Raw genomic sequence first — 6,000 nt, forward strand, 5'->3', positions numbered from 1 at the left:
ACTGACCTGAAACCCTGAACAGGAGTTCTGCTTCTTTGCTCCAGCTGTGCGCTTCCACAGTCCACTCAATTCTCCCCCCCTCTCTCGCATTGATTACTCTGAGTCTGATCCAAACCGTTTGGCGGAGGCGCGGAGAGCGCGCGAGTCATGACTAACAATTCATGATTTATTAGAGATTTAATTATCAAATGGCGGATTCGCAAATGATCGCTTTAGTACATTCGGCAGGCAATTATACAATAATGATATTAAATAGTGGGGCAAAATCGGCTGCCAGGTCACCGGGAATTGTCCCGGTTCTCCCGGTGTCCAGTCCGCGCCTGATTTCCACAGACACGCAGAATGTGGAAGTCATATATTGCATTTTTGGGGCTTAATATTCACAGACACTAGTCCATGTCATGTTTTGATTCAAGTGTACTGACCTACTTTTGATTTAGTCATCCAAAATGTGGCATATTCCGTCCGCGTTAGACATTCCGTTTTATGACTGGATTCTACGAACCAGACTGTATTTCCGCATCCCGGAAATTATTAGGGCGGTATGTCTCAGAATAGTCAGTGCAATTTGGGAAAGAAATCAGTTAAATCTGTATGTTGATGCGTGTAAATATTCAAATGTAATCCCCTTTGTAATCGTTAAAAATTTCATAAGTAACTGTAATTTAATTACTCATTTTTTCGTAGTAACTGTAACTAATTACAGTTACAATAATTTTGTAATTAAATTACGTAACGCCGTTACATGTAACTAGTTACTCCCCAACACTGGTTGCTGTGTAGGAACAAAAGTGCATCTACATTTTCTGGATTGAGGGTAGAATGCCTCTTCTCTATCAGTCTTTCCGCAACACTAAAGCTACGCTCAGAAGGTGTACTTGTTGCGGGGATAGCTAGCAGCCTCTTGGCAACTGGTACGAGCCCACCTGACATCTCCCGCCAGACGTCAAGAAGACACTGGAAACGTGTCAACTTAGTGTCACTCATGTATTGCAGCACCAACTGGCGACCATGTCGTCTTTGCTATTGGTTGATTCCCGCTCCCGTCTGCTCCCGTTAACCATTTATCCTGTACCGTCCAAATCCCGTGATTAATAGCAAACATGACTCCCATCCTGCAGGAATCCCACGGGAATCCCGTGACCCGTGGGATTCCCGAAAAAATGTCAGCCTCTAGTTTGTATACAGACACCTGCGTGCAAACATGAACCAGATCCAAATCTCCAAAATGAGCTGATAGCAGTTGACAAAAAGGCTCCAGTTATCTCTTCCAGTCTATACATGTTTGGTGAACTTGATGGTGAATCTGTGTGTATTCAGTCTGATGAGGATCTGAAGCATGAGCTGCTCTGATAAGATGCTCTGATAGCCACCCATAACTGCAGATACTATCACAGAAAGAATTCCATTGACAAAGTCTGAATCCCACAGACCATCTTTTCTAGACAGGTTGGTGATGGAAGCAGTAACATCACTAAAGTCCATATGCAAAGTCTCCAAGAATACAGTTTCATACATGTTTAGCATCATGGCAATTGGTCTTTCACAGTCAATCAAGTGATGACGGCACTCAAACCCAGGCCCAACAGATCTTTAGATTAGCATTCGTGGAGTTCTTCCAGGCTAAGAAGAACTTGAGCAGCTGCTGAATATATTCCAATCTGGCAGTCGTGCAGACATGTCTGGACTGTGTCTGAAAGGCCACAGTGTTCTACAGTGAATGGTGTCCAGGTGTTCAAGTCAGTGGTCAAGTGATAGTCAAGTCAGGGAGGAATATATTCACTACAGGATGGTGAAAATTTTATTAAAATCTGCTCTTATATCATTTAATTGTTTTAGTACTGGTGAGTCTTGATTTACATACTAAGATACATAACATTAAAACACTGCTCTTTTTTCACCCCTACAGTGTAAAAAGGTTTGTAATGTTGACAGAAATAGACTACAGAAATGTTTCAATAAAAACCTGTTAACTGGTAAGTACCATATACAGTGTTTTTTTATTTTATTTAAATGTCATGGTTCATCATTGTATTATATCCCATATTATCAAATATATGTTTTTTGAAAGTAAAAACTATGAATTACCATATAATGTATGGTACAAGAACATTCAAAGAAGTCCCTGCATGACAGACTACTAGCCTACATATAATTAGATTTTATTGTAACATTTTCAGTTATGTACAGTAGTTTATGCTCATTGCATTATTTTAGTTTCATATTTGTTACCCTCATGGTGTTTTGTGTTGGTATAACTCAAGTGCACAGTCTGTACTGGTCTGTTTTATATACAGGCCACTTAAGATGAACAGGATTTTTGTTATACCAAATGCATTATCATTGTGGTTATCAGTACATTTTAAGATAGAAAGCAGGTTCCCTATTGAACATTCTCTCCTGTTGCGTTTAACATGCTTATGGGGAAACACTTGTTTACTCTGATACCGAATTCCGATTTGTTTACGTTTTGTAACTGCACGAACAAAAGGCGCGTCAAACCCGCCAAAAGGGGAGGAGCCAACTTTCATGTTCAGGCTTGGAGTGAGATTTTTTGCATTCAATCTTCTGTACAATACGTTTTTAAGCACCATTTTAAACTTGGGTTTAATTCAGTATTTGCTTGTTTTCATTAATATTCAAATATTCTTATTTCTTATTTTTATTTTATTTTATTTTTCTGTTTATGTATACGAGAATAATTAAAAATGTAAAAAGGGTGTAAACATTAACTTTTTAAATTTCACATTTCTAATGCCACTTCGCATTTGAATTTAAAACCATTTTCTCAATTTTTACCTTAAATAGTTAAAGAAATATTCAAAAAAAAAAAATGTAAGTGGTCAATACTGGACCATGATTATTGCACAAATAATATTAAGAACCAAACGATCTCTTTAAAATATTAAATAAATATTACTGAAATAAAACAAAGAACATTTATTTAACAGAAAGAAAAAGTTAAGGTGTATATACCTGAAAGTTAAACACAAGAAAAACATAATAATGCCTCTCCATCACTCTCCAAAATAAAATGATACTATAAATGTCATCGACATAATAATCAATGCATAATATGCTGTACTACAGCGGCTGCTGTAATGTTTACCAAAAGTTGCTGCAAATACTGTACCTGTACAGTGAAGCTGTCATCTATCCTGCTTAAACCCTTTCAAATGCATTGACAGCGCTGGTTTATACGGAACTATTACCGGTAATAGCAATTGAATCATGGAGAGATCAAAGAATAAGTTTGCAACTGATTTTCAAAGGCTCTGAGTTTAACTAAGGCTCTACAACAAATTAAGTCAAATTAAGTGTGACAAAACTGCATTTATAGTTTGAATTTCGATATTTAAAATTTACCAAATTTGAAAGTCTTTGTTTCATATCACAAGCAGGGTAGTGGTGTGAGATTTACATGATTTACATCTCAAGGTAACCTACCGCTGCATCATATCTGTGGCTCCTTGGAACACTTCTTGCCTGCTTCAGTCAGGCATCCCACTGGAACTGATCTCCAAAAGAAAGGTGGTCACAACAGATGCCTCCAGCTCGGATTGGGGAGCATTGTATGAGGGCAGACTGGCATTCAGCACCTGGTCAATCCTGGGTCAAGGCTTGCACATCCACTGTTTTGAGATGATGGCAGTTTTTCTAGCTTTGAAACCCTTCCTGCCAGCATTAAAGTGCTCATGAACTGCATGATCAAAAAATGACTTACACTTCTGTGGTGCAACATTACTGTCGGATCCATTACTGTTGGAACATTATCTTTTAGTTATCTTTCTGAAAATCCTGTGTAAAAGTGTGCCTTGTTTGTAATGATTCTGCAGTATAGTGAAGTGAACAAAGGGCCAAGTTCTTACTGACGTGGTTTGGAACTTCATTAAAATTAAACTTCATCCACTCTGGTGCTGATTTGTACAGACTGCGAATAGAGAAAAATTATGTAGTTCAGCTGGAACAACCTGAAGTAAATAGAGGTTTGATTTAAACAGTTTATGATATCATTTTTGTCTGATTTTACTTATTTGAAATATTGAAACAGTAATTGACAAAAGTTTACAATTTTCCAGATTTTTCAACTTTCTGATATTCCACTTTCAAGTAGACAGGAGCTGTATTTGCATGTATGGAAAGAGCTACCCAGGGACATTACTGAAATAGCCACTAAGAGGACTGGCTTACCTTAAAAGGAATGTTGCTGTGTTGCATGTTTAAGTCAGGTTTCAGGAGTGGCCATTCAACTGAGACCTCACTACTGTCAGTTTACGGAAGCCTTGTGGATTGCAAAAGCTGATTCCAAATCATCAGTTCTTATTTTTGTCCAGGCCCTTTTCATTTCTAGGCTGGACTACTGCTATGCTCTTCTGGCTGGACTTCCATCAAGCACTATCAAACCTCTACAAATGATTCAGTATGCACCGGCATGACTGGTCTTCAACGAGGCCAAAAGAGTCCATGTTACACCTCTCTTTATCTCCCTGCACTGGCTACCGGTTGCAGCTCGCATCAATTTCAAGACATTGATTCTTGCATATAGAACAGCCACAGGCTCATCATCCGCCTACTTTCACTCACTACTACAAATTTACATCCCCCACAGAAGTCTGAGATCTGCTAGTGAACGCCTTGTGGTACCTTCACAGAGAGGCTCAAAATCATTTTCCAGAACATTCTCGTTCACCATTCCTGGCTGGTGGAATGATCTTCTCCTCCCTATCCAGAATGCTGAATCCCTGACAATTTTGAAGTGACAGCTGAAAACTCATCTCTTTCGACGCTATTTGACTTTCTCCTAAATTAAAAAAAAACAACTTTCTCTTTCTCTTTATTTATCCCTAAAACTTGGTATTATAAGCACTTCCTGTGTCCATTTGCCTCTTTATAAGAATCGCTTTATGTATTCCCCAGTTGTAACTTTGGATAAAAGCATCTTCAAAATGACTAAATCTAAATGTAAATGTAATACAGCATGCGTAATCACCAAAAAAATTTTTTATTTAAGTTTATGTAAAGAAATTCTTAACTTTTGACAGTAGTCAAAAAAAAGAGATGTTATCAATCACAATTGATTTGACTTTCTGTTCATCACACTGGAAAAGGTCAGATTGAGCATATTGCATTGTGGGATACAGTACCCAGCACACTAGTTATGTTCAGAATAGCATATACTGATACAGCAGAAATAGTAAGAGTAGTATGCTGTTCTAAACACCACAATTGTTCTACTGTATGTTTCTAACTATGTGGCAAATTATTTAAATATTATTAATACAAAAAAGCATACTATGCCCTGCATATATACTACTGCAGATATCCATGTCCATGGTTCAGTTCTTTATAACTCGATGGCCCCTTGATAGAATGAGTAATATTTATGTATACAAGTGGGTAGAGGGGTCCTCCAGCCCCCTTTTCTTGAGTGGGACTTTCAAAGTATGTAATATACAAACAGTACTGTTATTGTTTTTAAGCTTTATGCATATAAAGCTTCCTTTTTTAAGTATACCACAGCCACTCTGTAATTAATTACAGATCTCACTGCCTTTCCCAATGTTTTAATTCAAGTATGTTTAATCTACACTCATTGGCCACTTTATTATAGGGTGACGATACGAGCCATTTTCCCAGGACGCGTCCTTGCCAGGATTTCTATATTGCCTAAAACATCCAAAGTAGTTTGACCAATAACATGCATGTATTGTACATAATCGACCAATCGTGGCGTGTGAGAAGGTGAGATCTACCGAGAACGATCAAAGCAATGCAAATACACTTACATGTTATTTGTTTGTTCGTTCAACTTGAAGTGTCGCTGCGCAACGATCATTGTATGACACCAAAGTACAAAGAGAGTGATTCGAATGCAATAAGGAGCTGTCTGCAGTGCTCTCTATAGCTCTTATGAATGTCACAATGATTGATCTGCACAGTGCAAACAGCCAAAACCTGGATATTTTAGGCAAAATAGAAATCCTGGCAAGGATGCGTCCT

This window comes from Carassius carassius, chromosome 4, assembly GCF_963082965.1.
Source record: "Carassius carassius chromosome 4, fCarCar2.1, whole genome shotgun sequence".
In the NCBI taxonomy this organism is placed as follows: domain Eukaryota; kingdom Metazoa; phylum Chordata; class Actinopteri; order Cypriniformes; family Cyprinidae; genus Carassius; species Carassius carassius.